We start from the raw sequence: 14,824 nt of genomic DNA on the forward strand, positions 1-14,824 counted from the left end.
GCATGCCATTGACACGTCTCTACACCTCTGTGTCTCTGGTTGTCCTGCATTGCACCACTTTAGATAGCTATTAACCACTGCATGTTGGGAGCACCCCACAAGCCACAGCCATATACTGTGTACACCCCTCAAGCACCCATCTCATTACCGGGGGCACCCACACAGCACAGCCATATACCAGGACTACCCCACATGCCTTGGCAGTATACCGGGAAAACCCCACAAGCCCCTGTCCCATTACCAGGGGACACCCACAAGCCCCGGCCGTATACTGGGAGCATCCCACAAACCCCATCCCTATACCGGGAGCACCCCACAAGCTCCAGCCATATTTTGGGAACACCCTACAAGCCCCCGCGGTATACCACAAGCCCCAGATGTATATCGGAAGCATCATACTAGACCAAGTCATATACTGGGAGCACCACACAACACTTGGCATACTTCTTACCAGATATGTACCACCTCTGACAGATGCCATGGTCCCGTCTTCTCGCAGTGACCTTAATGCTGTGGCTGATCATATGTAAGCACACGGTGGCTTTTGCATTACTGGAAAGTTTTCTCTCCTTCTCCTACATAGAATGTAAGCTCTGCAGACGAGGATTTCATTTCGGTCATGCTCACTCACATATATTTTCTTGTAGGATCTTCAGGCTTTGATGACCAGAATAGCAGCCATTGTGTAACGTAATTTGTAATAAACGTATTACTACGATTACCAGCGCGATGTACGATCCGTGTGTTACCGGCAGCACAAAGCGCAGAAATCCCTCACATAAAGGCCTGTGAGGAGCGGCTCGTGGCTGCCAGTTTTCGATGACATCCTGTCACATAATTGGAGATTGGCTTTATGACCCGGCCATGTTAACCTGTCACTTAAAGGGAAGGCGAGACATATTTATTCCTATCATGTATGACAGGGGAGAATGAGACTTTGATGTTGCAGCCGCTCTCATCTTCCTGGAGATCGGAGGCCGACACGATAAATGTAAAGGGATTGATGATGACATAATAATGTCCATACCGTCCACGTGTCCGCATGGCTGCAGCGGTCCTCGTGTCTCATCAGTACGACAAACAATTCCCACAGAAACGTCCAAATAATGAAACCGATCACAGAACATTAATCCCAATATTCACCCAACTACAAAATATCCCAGACCAGCCGAGAACAGGAAGAATTAAAGGGAAACTCCGCTCACCACCAGGATATCTAAAAGCTCTAACAATATAATATATAACCACTATAATACTGCCCCCTATGTACAAGAATATAACTACTATAATACTGCCCCTATGTACAAGAATATAACTACTATAATACTGCCCCCTATGTACAGGAATATAACTACTATAATACTGCCCCTATGTACAAGAATATAACTACTATAATACTGCCCCTATATACAAGAATATAACTACTATAATACTGCCCCTATGTACAAGAATATAACTACTATAATACTGCCCCCTATGTACAAGAATATAACTACTATAATACTGCCCCCTATGTACAGGAATATAACTACTATAATACTGCCCCTATGTACAAGAATATAACTACTATAATACTGCCCCTATATACAAGAATATAACTACTATAATACTGCCCCTATGTACAAGAATATAACCACTATAATACTGCCCCCTATGTACAAGAATATAACTACTATAATACTGCCCCTATGTACAAGAATATAACTACTATAATACTGCCCCTATGTACAAGAATATAACTACTATAATACTGCCCCTATGTACAAGAATATAACTATAATACTGCTCCTATGTACAAGAATATAACTATTATAATACTGCCTCCTATGTACAATAATATAACTACTATAATACTGCCCCCTATGTACAAGAATGTTACTATAATACTTCTCCTATGTACAAGAATATAACTACTATAATACTGTCCCCTATGTACAAGAATATAACTATTATAATACTGCCTCCTATGTACAATAATATAACTACTATAATACTGCTCCTATGTACAAGAATATAACTACTATAATACTGCCCCCCTATGTACAAGAATATAACTACTATAATACTGCCTATAACTACTATAATATTGCCCCCTATGTACAAGACTATAACTACTATAATACTGCTCCTATGTACAATATAACTACTCTAATACTGCCCCTATGTACAAGAATATAACTATTATAATACTGCCTCCTATGTACAATAATATAACTACTATAATACTGCCTCCTATATACAAGAATATAACTACCGTACTAAAATACTGCCCCTATGTACAAGAATATAACTACTATAATTCTGCTTCTATGTACAAGAATATAACTACCATAATACTGCTCCTATGTATAAGACTAACTACTATAATACTGTCCCCTATGTACAAGAATATAACTACTATAATACTGCTCCTATGTACAAGAATATAACTACTATAATACTGCCCCTATGTACAAGAATATAACTATTATAATACTGCCTCCTATGTACAATAATATAACTACTATAATACTGCTCCTATGTACAAGAATATAACTACTATAATACTGCCCCCCTATGTACAAGAATATAACTACTATAATACTGCCTATAACTACTATAATATTGCCCCCTATGTACAAGAATATAACTACTATAATACTGCCCCTATGTACAAGAATATAACTACTATAATACTGTCCCTATGTACAAGAATATAACTACTATAATACTGCCCCTATGTACAAGAATATAACTACTATAATACTGCCCCTATGTACAAGAATATAACTACTATAATACTGCCCCCTATGTACAAGAATATAACTACTATAATACTGCCTATAACTACTATAATATTGCCCCCTATGTACAAGAATATAACTACTATAATACTGCTCCCTATGTACAAGAATATAACTACTATAATACTGCTCCTATGTACAAGAATATAACTACTATAATACTGCTCCTATGTACAAGAATATAACTACTATAATACTGTCCCTATGTACAAGAATATAACTACTATAATACTGCCCCATGTACAAGAATATAACTACTATAATACTGCCCCTATGTACAAGAATATAACTACTATAATACTGCCTTATAATAAACTCCCTTCACCTTATTATTATAGGTTTTAATCGCACGTCCCCGCAGTACATAGATACAGTCCCGGATCATGCGGAGTAATTCCCATTTCTTCGGTGTCTCTTGGGGATAAACAGTCTTGAAGGGAAAGGACTTGGCAGCGAGTAACTGGGACAGGTAGTTTATATAGAGGAGATGGTGATAAATCAGCAAGATCTAAATATTTCAGGGGCCGCAGTGTGGTGACAGAGCGGCCGCTTCTCTCTATCATCTGCAGAGGAATGAGAGAAATTGTCTTCTCCAAACCTCCAGTAATTACCTCTCGTCTGTATCTCTGCTCCTTGCGCCTTCTGGGACTCCAAGAATAAATGGAAATCATTTCTTGTAGAGAGCGTTTTTCTGTTTTTCCCCTGTCCCTCTGCCGCACACCGGGTTATCTAATTCCTTTTTAATAAGCCGCATAGGATTAAAGAGCAGATGGTTTTCATTTTTAGCCCTAGCAAAAAATCATTGAAGGGAGAACGAAAATAAAGAATTCAAAAAATACTAAAAATAAAAAATAAAAATATTAATATTTGAATCTCTCTCCAGTCCAAAGTTTGCTACAATGTATCAGTGCAGGGATAATAATAATAATAATAATAATAATAATAATAATAATAATTATTCATTTATATAGCGCTATTAATTCCACAGCGCTTTACATACATTGGCAGCACTGTCCCCATTGGGGCTCACAATCTATATCAGAATCCTTGTCTGTATGTTTTTGGAGTGTGGGAGGAACCCGGAGATCCCGAAGGAAACCCATGCAAACACGGGGAGAACATAAAAACTCCTTGCAGATGTTGTCCTTAGTGGGACTAGAACCCAGGACCCCAGCGCTGCAAGACTACAATGCTAACCACTGAGCCACCGTGCTACCCATAGGGATCATACTATATTGTGCCTGTTTGTACTCTACAAACCTCAAAACACATAGAAAATGTATAGGAGGATGTTATGGGCAGGAGTGTACATAGAAATTATGGGGCACCATAGCAGTATTTACCGCCCCCCTACCCCCCAACCCAAAAAAAAAAATAATTAAAAAATAATATTCGGCTGGGTCACATAATAGCATAGGTCACAACAAGTAATTTTCCTCCTATTGAAGCTTTCTGCTTTTATTGCAGCCATAGTACGATTCCAACAAAAGTGCCCTACAAACACTGTATGATACCCCACAGTAAATTTCTCCACCCACACACACAGTATGATGACCCTACTGTACCCCCCTCAAATACCCCAGTAAAGTATGTTGACCCCAACACAGTATGATCCCCCAAGTGTGACCCCCCCACACAGCCCTCCATGCAGTATAATAAGATTCCATACAGTGTAATGGCCTCCACACCACTCCACACTGTCTAAGGGCTCCCACTAGCCCTCCACAGAGTATAATGGCCCCCACACAGCCCTCCGCACAGTATGATAGATCCCATACAAACTTTCACACTGTATAATTGTCCCTGAAATAGAGCTCCATAAAAGTATAAAGGCTCCCTTCATAGGTCTCCAAATAGTATGATGGCCTTCACTTAGCCCTTCAAATATTAAAATGTAATTCTCCATATAGCATAATTCACTACCAATAGTCCTCCATATAGTATAATGCACCCCCCATAGTCCTCCATATAGTATAATGCACCCCCCATAGTCCTCCATATAGTATAATGCACCCCCCATAGTCCTCCATATAGTATAATGCACTCCCCATAGTCCTCCACATAATATAGTACACCCCCATAGTCCTCCATATCATATAATGCACCCCCATAGTCCTACATATAATATAATGCACTCCCCATAGTCCTCCATATAGTATAATGCACCCACATAGTCCTCCATATCATATATTATAATATATCATATATTATAATGCACTCCCCATAGTCCTCCATATAGTATAATGCACAGTCCATAATCCTCCATATTGTATAATGCACTCCCCATAGTTCTCCATATAATATAATGCACTCCCCATAGTTCTCTGTGTAATATAATGCACCCACATAGTCCTCAATATAATATATTGCGCTCACCATAGTCCTCAATATAATATATTGCGCTCACCATAGTCCTCCATATAATATAATAATATAATGCACTCCCCATAGTCCTCCATATCATATAATGGACCTCCATAGTCCTACATACCGTATAATGTACCCCCATAGTAATCCATATAGTAAAATACACAGTCCATAGTCCTCCACATAGTATAATATAGTATAAGGCACCCTCTATAGTTCTGCATATAGTTTAATGCAGCCCCATAATCCTCCATATAATATAATGTACTCCCTATAGTTCATGCGCACTGACCCTAAGCCCTGCGTTCTGAGGTGCTGCAATGGACACAGGTACGCGTGCCACCGCTGATGATGACGCTGGGCAATGGACATTGAATATCATGTTAGCACGCCCCTGTGGGTGTGCTAGCATGCTAAGAGGGTGGAAGGAGCACAGGAACTAACGCCCTTGGGAATAGTCCCTGGCCTCATTAGCATATGATAAAGGATCTTTACAAATACTTTTTCTAAAGATCCTTTATCTATGCTACTAGATACAGGGACGGTTAGGCAGGGATTAGCAATATACACCCAGAACTGCTTGTGGTTCTGGCTGCATATTGCACCTGACAGGTTCCCTTTACCAAGCCCAAAACTTTACTTAGTGTTTATATATCACATAAAATCCCCGTAAAAATACATTTAAAGTTTGTGGGTGTAACTTGAAAAAAATGTGGAAAAGTTCACGGAGTTTGAATACTTTTTCAAGGCACTATCTATCTATCTGGTATGTATATGTGGTGTGGGTTGTATATGACGGTTTATATGTGCTGTTTGTATTGTATATGTGTGTACTGTATATACTGTGTGTACTGTATATGTGTGTACTGTATATATGTGTGCACTGTATATATATGTGTACTGTATGTTTCTACTGTGTGTACTGTATATATGTTTGTACTGTATGTGTGTACTGTATATATGTTTGTACTGTGTGTGTACTGTATATATGTTTGTACTGTGTGTACTGTATATATGTTTGTACTGTGTGTGTACTGTATATATGTTTGTACTGTGTGTACTGTATATATGTTTGTACTGTATGTGTGTACTGTATATATGTTTGTACTGTGTGTGTACTGTATGTTTGTACTGTGTGTACTGTATATATGTTTGTACTGTGTGTGTACTGTATGTTTGTACTGTGTGTACTGTATATATGTTTGTACTGTGTGTGTACTGTATATATGTTTGTACTGTATGTGTGTACTGTATATATGTTTGTACTGTATGTGTGTACTGTATATATGTTTGTACTGTGTGTGTACTGTATGTTTGTACTGTATGTGTGTACTGTATATATGTTTGTACTGTATGTGTGTACTGTATATGTTTGTACTGTGTGTGTACTGTATGTTTGTACTGTATGTGTGTACTGTATATATCTTTGTACTGTGTGTGTACTGTATATATGTTTGTACTGTATGTGTGTACTCAGGGCTGTATTTTGCCTTCGTGCTGCCCTAGGCACTTTAAGTGGTCGCGCCCCTTATTGACAACGTAAAACTGAGTTTTCGCACACGACATCTGTTTAAGGCAGATCTACTCTGTAAAACACTTTAAGGCTATGTGCGCACGTTGCGTACAGTTCACTGCAGAAATTTCTGCAGCGATCTGAAGAGCACATGTGCGCTTCTAATCGCTGCAGAAAATGTCCGTAGTGAGCGCCGATTCCATGCGCTCTGCCTGCAGCTCCTGCCATAGACAGATCAGGAGCTGCCGGCAAAGCGCAGGAAAGAAGTGACATGTCACTTCTTTTTACGCAGCGCTTCGGCAGTAGCCGAAGCGCTGCGCTCTAAAGCGCCACGTGCGCACGGCCCCTGCACAATCTCCATAGACTGTGCAGGGGACGCAGGACGCATGCAGTTACGCTGCGCTACAAAGCGCAGCGTAACTGCATGTATTTGCGCAACGTGCGCACATAGCCTAAAAAGTATCAATGAGAAACGAAGGGCACTAACCCCCCCCCCCCCCAATGGGGATCACCACGGGCACATCAAAACATAGCATGAGTATAAAATATTTCCACCACACCGTCCCCACTTATATACTGTGACTGTCACACTGCCCCTAATAAACTACACACTGCCCTCCCTTATAAATTATACCCACCACACCTTCCTCAATTATGAAATATGATCTGCACATGGACCTCACATCATGCTGCCCCCTCCTCACAATGTCCCATGCATGCTGCCCCCTCCTCACAATGTCCCATGCATGCTGCCCCCTCCTCACAATGTCCCATGCATGCTGCCCCCTCCTCACAGTGTCCCATGCATGCTGCCCCCTCCTCACAGTGTCCCATGCATGCTGCCCCCTCCTCACAGTGTCCCATGCATGCTGCCCCCTCCTCACACTGTCCCATGCATGCTGCCCCCTCCTCACACTGTCCCATGCGTGCTGCCCCCTCCTCACAATGTCCATGCGTGCTGCCCCCTCCTCACAGTGTCCCATGCATGCTGCCCCCTCCTCACAATGTCCCATGCATGCTGCCCCCTCCTCACAATGTCCCATGCATGCTGCCCCCTCCTCACAGTGTCCCATGCATGCTGCCCCCTCCTCACACTGTCCCATGCATGCTGCCCCCTCCTCACACTGTCCCATGCATGCTGCCCCCTCCTCACAATGTCCATGCGTGCTGCCCCCTCCTCACAGTGTCCCATGCATGCTGCCCCCTCCTCACAATGTCCCATGCATGCTGCCCCCTCCTCACAGTGTCCCATGCATGCTGCCCCCTCCTCACAGTGTCCCATGCATGCTGCCCCCTCCTCACAGTGTCCCATGCATGCTGCCCCCTCCTCACAGTGTCCCATGCATGCTGCCCCCTCCTCACAGTGTCCCATGCATGCGCCCCCTCCTCACAATGTCCCATGCATGCTGCCCCCTCCTCACAATGTCCCATGCATGCTGCCCCCTCCTCACAGTGTCCCATGCATGCTGCCCCCTCCTCACAGTGTCCCATGCATGCTGCCCCCTCCTCAGTGTCCCATGCATGCTGCCCCCTCCTCAGTGTCCCATGCATGCTGCCCCCTCCTCACAGTGTCCCGTGCATGCTGCCCCCTCCTCACAGTGTCCCGTGCATGCTGCCCCCTCCTCACAGTGTCCCATGCATGCTGCCCCCTCCTCAGTGTCCCGTGCATGCTGCCCCCTCCTCAGTGTCCCATGCATGCTGCCCCCTCCTCACAGTGTCCCATGCATGCTGCCCCCTCCTCACAATGTCCCATGCATGCTGCCCCCTCCTCACAGTGTCCCGTGCATGCTGCCCCCTCCTCACAGTGTCCCGTGCATGCTGCCCCCTCCTCACAGTGTCCCGTGCATGCTGCCCCCTCCTCACAGTGTCCCATGCATGCTGCCCCCTCCTCACAGTGTCCCATGCATGCTGCCCCCTCCTCACAGTGTCCCGTGCATGCTGCCCCTCTCCATGAGCTCCTAATGGTGCCTTCCTCTTTTCCATAATGACACCTCCATGCTGCCCACTCATCATACTAAGACCACCACACTAGCGCTTATGCTGAGACCCACACACACACACACACACACACACACACTACCCCACTCTTGATATTGACTCCCCCTACATTGTTCCACTCCATACTGAGCCCACACATGCTGCCCATTCTCCATAATGAGCTCCCAATGCTGCCCCCCTCTTATTCTGAGTCCTTACACTCCCCCCCCAATCGATATTGTCATTGCTCTATCCCTCAACCCTTGTCCTCTGTCTCTAGCATTGGCCCCTCTCTCCCATTCCCCCAGCAGCAGCCTCTCTCCCCCCGCCTCCAGCAGCAGCCTCTCCCCCAGCATCAGCCTCTCTCCCCCCAGCCTCCCCCAGCATCAGCCTCTCTCCCCCCAGCCTCCCTCAGCATCAGCCTCCCTGCTCCCAGCTTACCCCAGCATCAGCCTCTCTCCTCCCAGCCTCCCCCAGCATGAGCCTCCTCCAGCATCAGCCTCTCCTCCCAGCCTCCCCCAGCATGAGCCTCCTCCAGCATCAGCCTCTCTCCTCCCAGCCTCCCCCAGCATGAGCCTCCTCCAGCATCAGCCTCTCTCCTCCCAGCCTCCCCCAGCATGAGCCTCCTCCAGCATCAGCCTCTCTCCTCCCAGCCTCCCCCAGGATCAGCCTCCCTCCTCCCAGCCTCCCCCAGCATCAGCCTCCCTCCTCCCAGCCCCCCTCCTCTAAGCCTCCCCCAGCATCAGCCTCCCAGCCTCCCTGAGCATCAGCCTCCCTCCTCCAAGCCTCCCCCTCCCAGCCTCTCTCCCCCAGCCTCCCACAGCATCAGCCTCCCTCCTCCCAGCCTCCCCCAGCATCAGCCTCCCTCCTCCCAGCCTCCCCCAGCATCAGCCTCCCTCCTCCCAGCCTCCCCCAGCATCAGCCTCCCTTCTCCCAGCCTCCCCCAGCATCAGCCTCCCTTTTCCCAGCCTCACCCAGCATCAGCCTCCCTCAGCATCAGCCTCCCCCAGCATCAGCCTCCCAGCCTCCCCCAGCATCAGCCTCCCGCCTCCCAGCCTCCCCCAGCATCAGCCTCCCGCCTCCCCCAGCATCAGCCTCTCTCCTCCCAGCCTCCCCCAGCATCAGCCTCCCGCCTCCCCCAGCATCAGCCTCTCTCCTCCCAGCCTCCCCCAGCATCAGCCTCTCGCCTCCCCCAGAATCAGCCTCTCTCCTCCCAGCCTCCCCCAGCATCAGCCTCTCTCCTCCCAGCCTCCCACAGCATCAGCCTCCCTCCTCCCAGCCTCCCCCAGCATCAGCCTCCCTCCTCTCCCAGCATCAGCCTCTCTCCTCCCAGCCTCCCACAGCATCAGCCTCTCTCCTCCCAGCCTCCCACAGCATCAGCCTCTCTCCTCCCAGCCTCCCACAGCATCAGCCTCCCTCCTCCCAGCCTCCCACAGCATCAGCCTCCCTCCTCCCAGCCTCCCCCAGCATCAGCCTCCCTCCTCCCAGCCTCCCCCAGCATCAGCCTCCCTCCTCCCAGCTTCCCCTAGCATCAGCCTCTCTCCTCCCAGCCTCCCCCAGCATCAGCCTCCCTCCTCCCTCAGCATCAGCCTCCCTCCTCCAAGCCTCCCTCAGCATCAGCTTCCCTCCTCCAAGCCTCACCCTCCCAGCCTCCCCCAGCATCAGCCTCTCTCCTCCCAGCCTCCCCCAGCATCAGCCTCCCCCAGCCTCAGCCTCCCTCCTCCCCCAGCCTCAGCCTCCCTCCTCCCCCAGCCTCAGCCTCCCTCCTCCCTCAGCCTCCCTCCTCCAAGTCTCCCTCAGCATCAGCTTCCCTCCTCCAAGCCTCACCCTCCCCCTCCCAGCCTCCCCCAGCATCAGCCTCCCTCAGCATCAGCCTCCCTCAGCATCAGCCTCCCCCTCCCAGCCTCCCCCAGAATCAGCCTCTCTTCTCCCAGCCTCCCCCCCAGCTTCAGCCTCTCTCTCCCCCCAGCCTCAGCCTCTCTCTCCCCCCAGCCTTAGCCTCTCTCTCCCCCCAGCCTTAGCCTCTCTCTCCCCCCAGCCTCCCCCCCAGCCTCAGCCTCTCTCTCTTCCCAGACTCCCCCCAGCCTCAGCCTCTCTCTTCCCAGCCTCTCTCTCTTCCCAGCCTCCCCCCAGCCTCACTCTCTTCCCAGCCTCCCCCCAGCCTCTCTTCCCAGACTCCCCCCAGTCTCAGTCTCTCTCTCTTCCCAGCCTCAGCCTCTCTCTCTTCCCAGCCTCCCCTCAGCCTCTCTTCCCAGCCTCTCTTTTCCCAGCCTCAGCCTCTCTCTCTCTTCCCAGCCTCCCCCCAGCCTCTCTCTCTTCCCAGCCTCCCTCTCTTCCCAGCCTCCCCCCAGCCTCTCTCTCTTCCCAGCCTCCCCCAGCCTCAGCCTCTCTCCCCCCAGCCTCCCCTTGCATGATTACAGTGGACAAAAAGAGGCATCGCAATTTGCAACGATCATCAACTAACCTGTAAGGAGCCCATACATTCTAGGCTCTGCCTCTGCCTTACCTGCTCCGGTGCCCGCCGCCCTGCTATGGCTGGCTCCTCTTCTGGCTTGCTCCAGCTGCAGACGCGTCCTCCTCCGCGGCGTGTGTCATCTGCAGGATTGGACGCTGCAGCATGGGGCAGTGAAAAAAAGATAACCAGCACGATCTGAAATTGGCATGCATCATATAAAAAGTGAAAATTCACAAATTTATTCCAACTGTACTATAATAAAAAAAATGAGATTTTTAGCAAATAATTGATCAATTTTTTGAGCCACCCCTGCCAACGTCACGGCAAATCTCAATAGGGGGGTCCTACTCTATATTCTGTATATCATGTGCCATGCGGCCTCCTAGATAAAGTTAAAAGCAGAACCATAATAGAGCACACATACCTGTAACCTGTATATATAGCCGCTTCCATGTTGCAAAAAAGGCACTTGTGGATAGAGGCCAGCCCAGGTCCCAGCATGTGGAGCAAGCTCTGCACCATACCAGGACTATATCAGAACTGATCCTCCCAGTGTCAAACAGCAACCATTGATAAAGGCGGACCAGATCCAAGAATGGTGCTTAATTAGCATTGCCTGTGGAAAGGGATGAGGTAACTGAGTCTGAACAGCTACCAACAGGAGGAATATATTGCAAACCAAAATCAGGCGTGCATGGTATGGTGTTGGTCAGACACCAAATTTGGGAGGATCAGTTCTGATATAGTCCTGGTATGTGTAGAGCTTGCTCCACATGCTGGGACCTGGGCTGGTCTCTATCCACAAGTGCCTTTTTTGCAACATGGAAGCGGCTATATATACAGGTTACAGGTATGTGTGCTGTATTATGGTTCTGCTTTTAACTTTATCTAGGAGGCCGCATGGCACATGAAATACAGAATATAGAGTAGGACCCCCCTATTGAGATTTGCCGTGACGTTGGCAGGGGTGGCTCAAAAAATTGATCAATTATTTGCTAAAAATCTCATTTTTTTATTGTAGTACAGTTGGAATAAATCTGTGAATTTTCACTTTTTATATGATGCATGCCAATTTCAGATCGTGCTGGCTCCCCTCTCTCAGCATGGGGCAGTGAGCTGACTGTCGCGCCCGCGCGCCTCTGACCCCGGAAGTGCAGGCCATGGAACTTCCGGGGTTAGTTAACCCACTATGCCTGGCGCCCGCCATGTATTTAAATAGACAGCAGAAGTGCGCCTGTCCTCCCTCCCAACCCCCCACCCCCCCCCCCCGGAACACAGCCGAGTGTAACGGAGGGAGGGACGGGGGGCGGGGATGTAAAAAAAAAAAAAAAATTTATATATTTTTTTTTTTGCTGCCAGAAAGTGCCGCCCCCCGCAACGTGCAGCCCTAGGCACGGGACCACGGGTGCCTAGTGGCAAATACGGCCCTGTGTGTACTGTATATATGTTTGTACTGTATATGTGTGTACACAATACTGTGCAAACATTTAATGCAGGTGTAGAATAAAATGCTGCGAAGTAGGAATGGGTTAATAGATGGAAGTGTTAATAATTTGTTAGCAATTAATATGTAAAATAAAAGAAAAGAGAAATGTAAATCCCATCAATACTTGGTGACCTCTTTTTGCCTTGATCCTTTCTTCTAGGTACAGTCAGGGATTTACTTGTACAAGTAAGGACTTTGTAGGATTACAGTCGGATGTACGAGTAACCAGCTATAAACAGGTAAGAATGATCAATTTCATATGTAGAATGAAACACAAGAATTCATCGATACAGAAAACTGGCTTACAGCTGGGTGAGGAAAAGACAACCTCTACTACAAAAGGTGAGGATGTCTAAGACAGCTTCATGTCACAGGTCATACACCATGGCAGGACTGAGTACAGCAACAAAACACCAGGAAGTTATACTGCACCAGCAAGGTGGTCCCCAGAAAGATTTCATAGCAGACTGGGGTTTTAAGACATGCTGTTTAAGGTATTTTGAAGAAGCACCAAGGAATGGGAAATATGGGCATCAGCCTTATATCCCTTCAAAATCAGCAGATGTCCAGCAGTGCCATCAGCTCAGTACTGGCAGCAACTAGTGGGACCAATTACACCCATCTACTGGAAGGAAGTGTTCTTCATGGAAGAATTGAGGCCAAGAACCAACCCTTTAACATGGCAAAAAGGTGTCATGGGTGACAGTCGGGTGGTTTCTGGCTATAGAAGGTCACAGCGTTTGGCTGTGCAAAATGGTCCCTGTCTTTCTGTTGTTCCTGCGGTCAGTATTCATTGGTATAGGTACATTTCCTGCTGGATTAATCTCTCCTCCTTTTGGACCCAGCATGAGCTCGCCTTCCTCTCCGTTGCTGATCATCAGCATTATCTTGGAGCTTATTTACTCCCACCCTTCCTTGGACTGGTGCTGATGATATTTTCAGTTTATTCAAACTCTGGTTGCAAGCAGGTGGCTTGTGCTCCTCTGTGGTCATGTTGCTGAAAACGTTGCTAAACATCTGCCTGAGTCATCTGTGGATAAGTAGTTCATGCTCCCCCCCCACTCCCCCCGTGTGTCCTCCTTGTCTCTTCTATAGTGGTTAGTGGGGTTGACGAAGAGCTCATCCCATCCGTTCCCTAATTAGGGTCCAGCACTAGGGATACCTAGGGTCAGGTATCCGGCTCGGCACATAGGTGTGGAACCTATCTAGGGAGGTGAGGGACCCCAGGGACCAGCAGTGCGCTTGGTCAAGGGTCATTATCTTCCCTTTCCTTAGACACAGGGTTTCTCTTCCCTTTCACTTGATACTTCCCCATACCCATCATGACAAGTCACGGTCCGGCAAGTTTCACCTACATTTCATCACGTAGAGTTGGGGATTTGGTCAGAAATAATGGTGGTCTCAATGCTGACAAATTTAGGAACTTATCCATCATGTAATATCACGAAGGTGTTTGCCTCCAAGTTTATTCCGCAGCCAAACAAGAACCCTAAGCATCCAGCCAATGGCATTAAGAAGGAGGAGTCCTGGAGGTGATGATCCGGCCCCCGCAGAGCCCCGATCTCACATCATCCCATTTCTTTGGGATCAAGAGACAGAAGGATCCGCACAAGCCTCATACACAGAAGATCAGGGATCAGTTCTTCCTGATGTTTGGAACCAAGTTCCTTAATAACCGAAAATTGATGGAGGCGACAGGCGGTCACTGCATACTGATGGGATTTACATTTCTCTTTGCTTTCTCTTTGCATTTTTTTAAATTATTAAAAACATTTACACCTCTTCTTGCTCTTCAGAATTTTTTTTAACACCTGCCTAAATCTTTTGCACAGTCTTGTGTAATTGTGTATGTATATATAAATATATATGTGTGTTATGTGTAGGTGATAGTAATTTCCTGCAGGTCACAGAGACAATTTGATATAAAATGAGGATTTGTCTCTTCCAACTTTCTTCAATCTTTGCTGCATCACAATCTACTGTACAAAAAAATTGCGATCAATGTCGCCTCCCCGCAGCCGCCTGGAGACAATAACGGGAGCGGACAGTCATTATCAGATCCGTCTGTTACCTTTGGTCAAAGTCAGGGATAAATTCAGCAGGTCAATTAACGCGGCTGGAGATCAAATTACTGTGGTGGGAGCCATCTCCGAGACCGCACTGGGGGGGGGGGATATAGCTCCTCGCCTGTCGCATCAGACCCACGCGTCCCGAGCCCACTGACCCGCTGGGAATATGTTCAC

This window comes from Anomaloglossus baeobatrachus, chromosome 8 (genome assembly GCF_048569485.1).
Source record: "Anomaloglossus baeobatrachus isolate aAnoBae1 chromosome 8, aAnoBae1.hap1, whole genome shotgun sequence".
Taxonomy (NCBI): Eukaryota; Metazoa; Chordata; class Amphibia; order Anura; family Aromobatidae; genus Anomaloglossus; species Anomaloglossus baeobatrachus.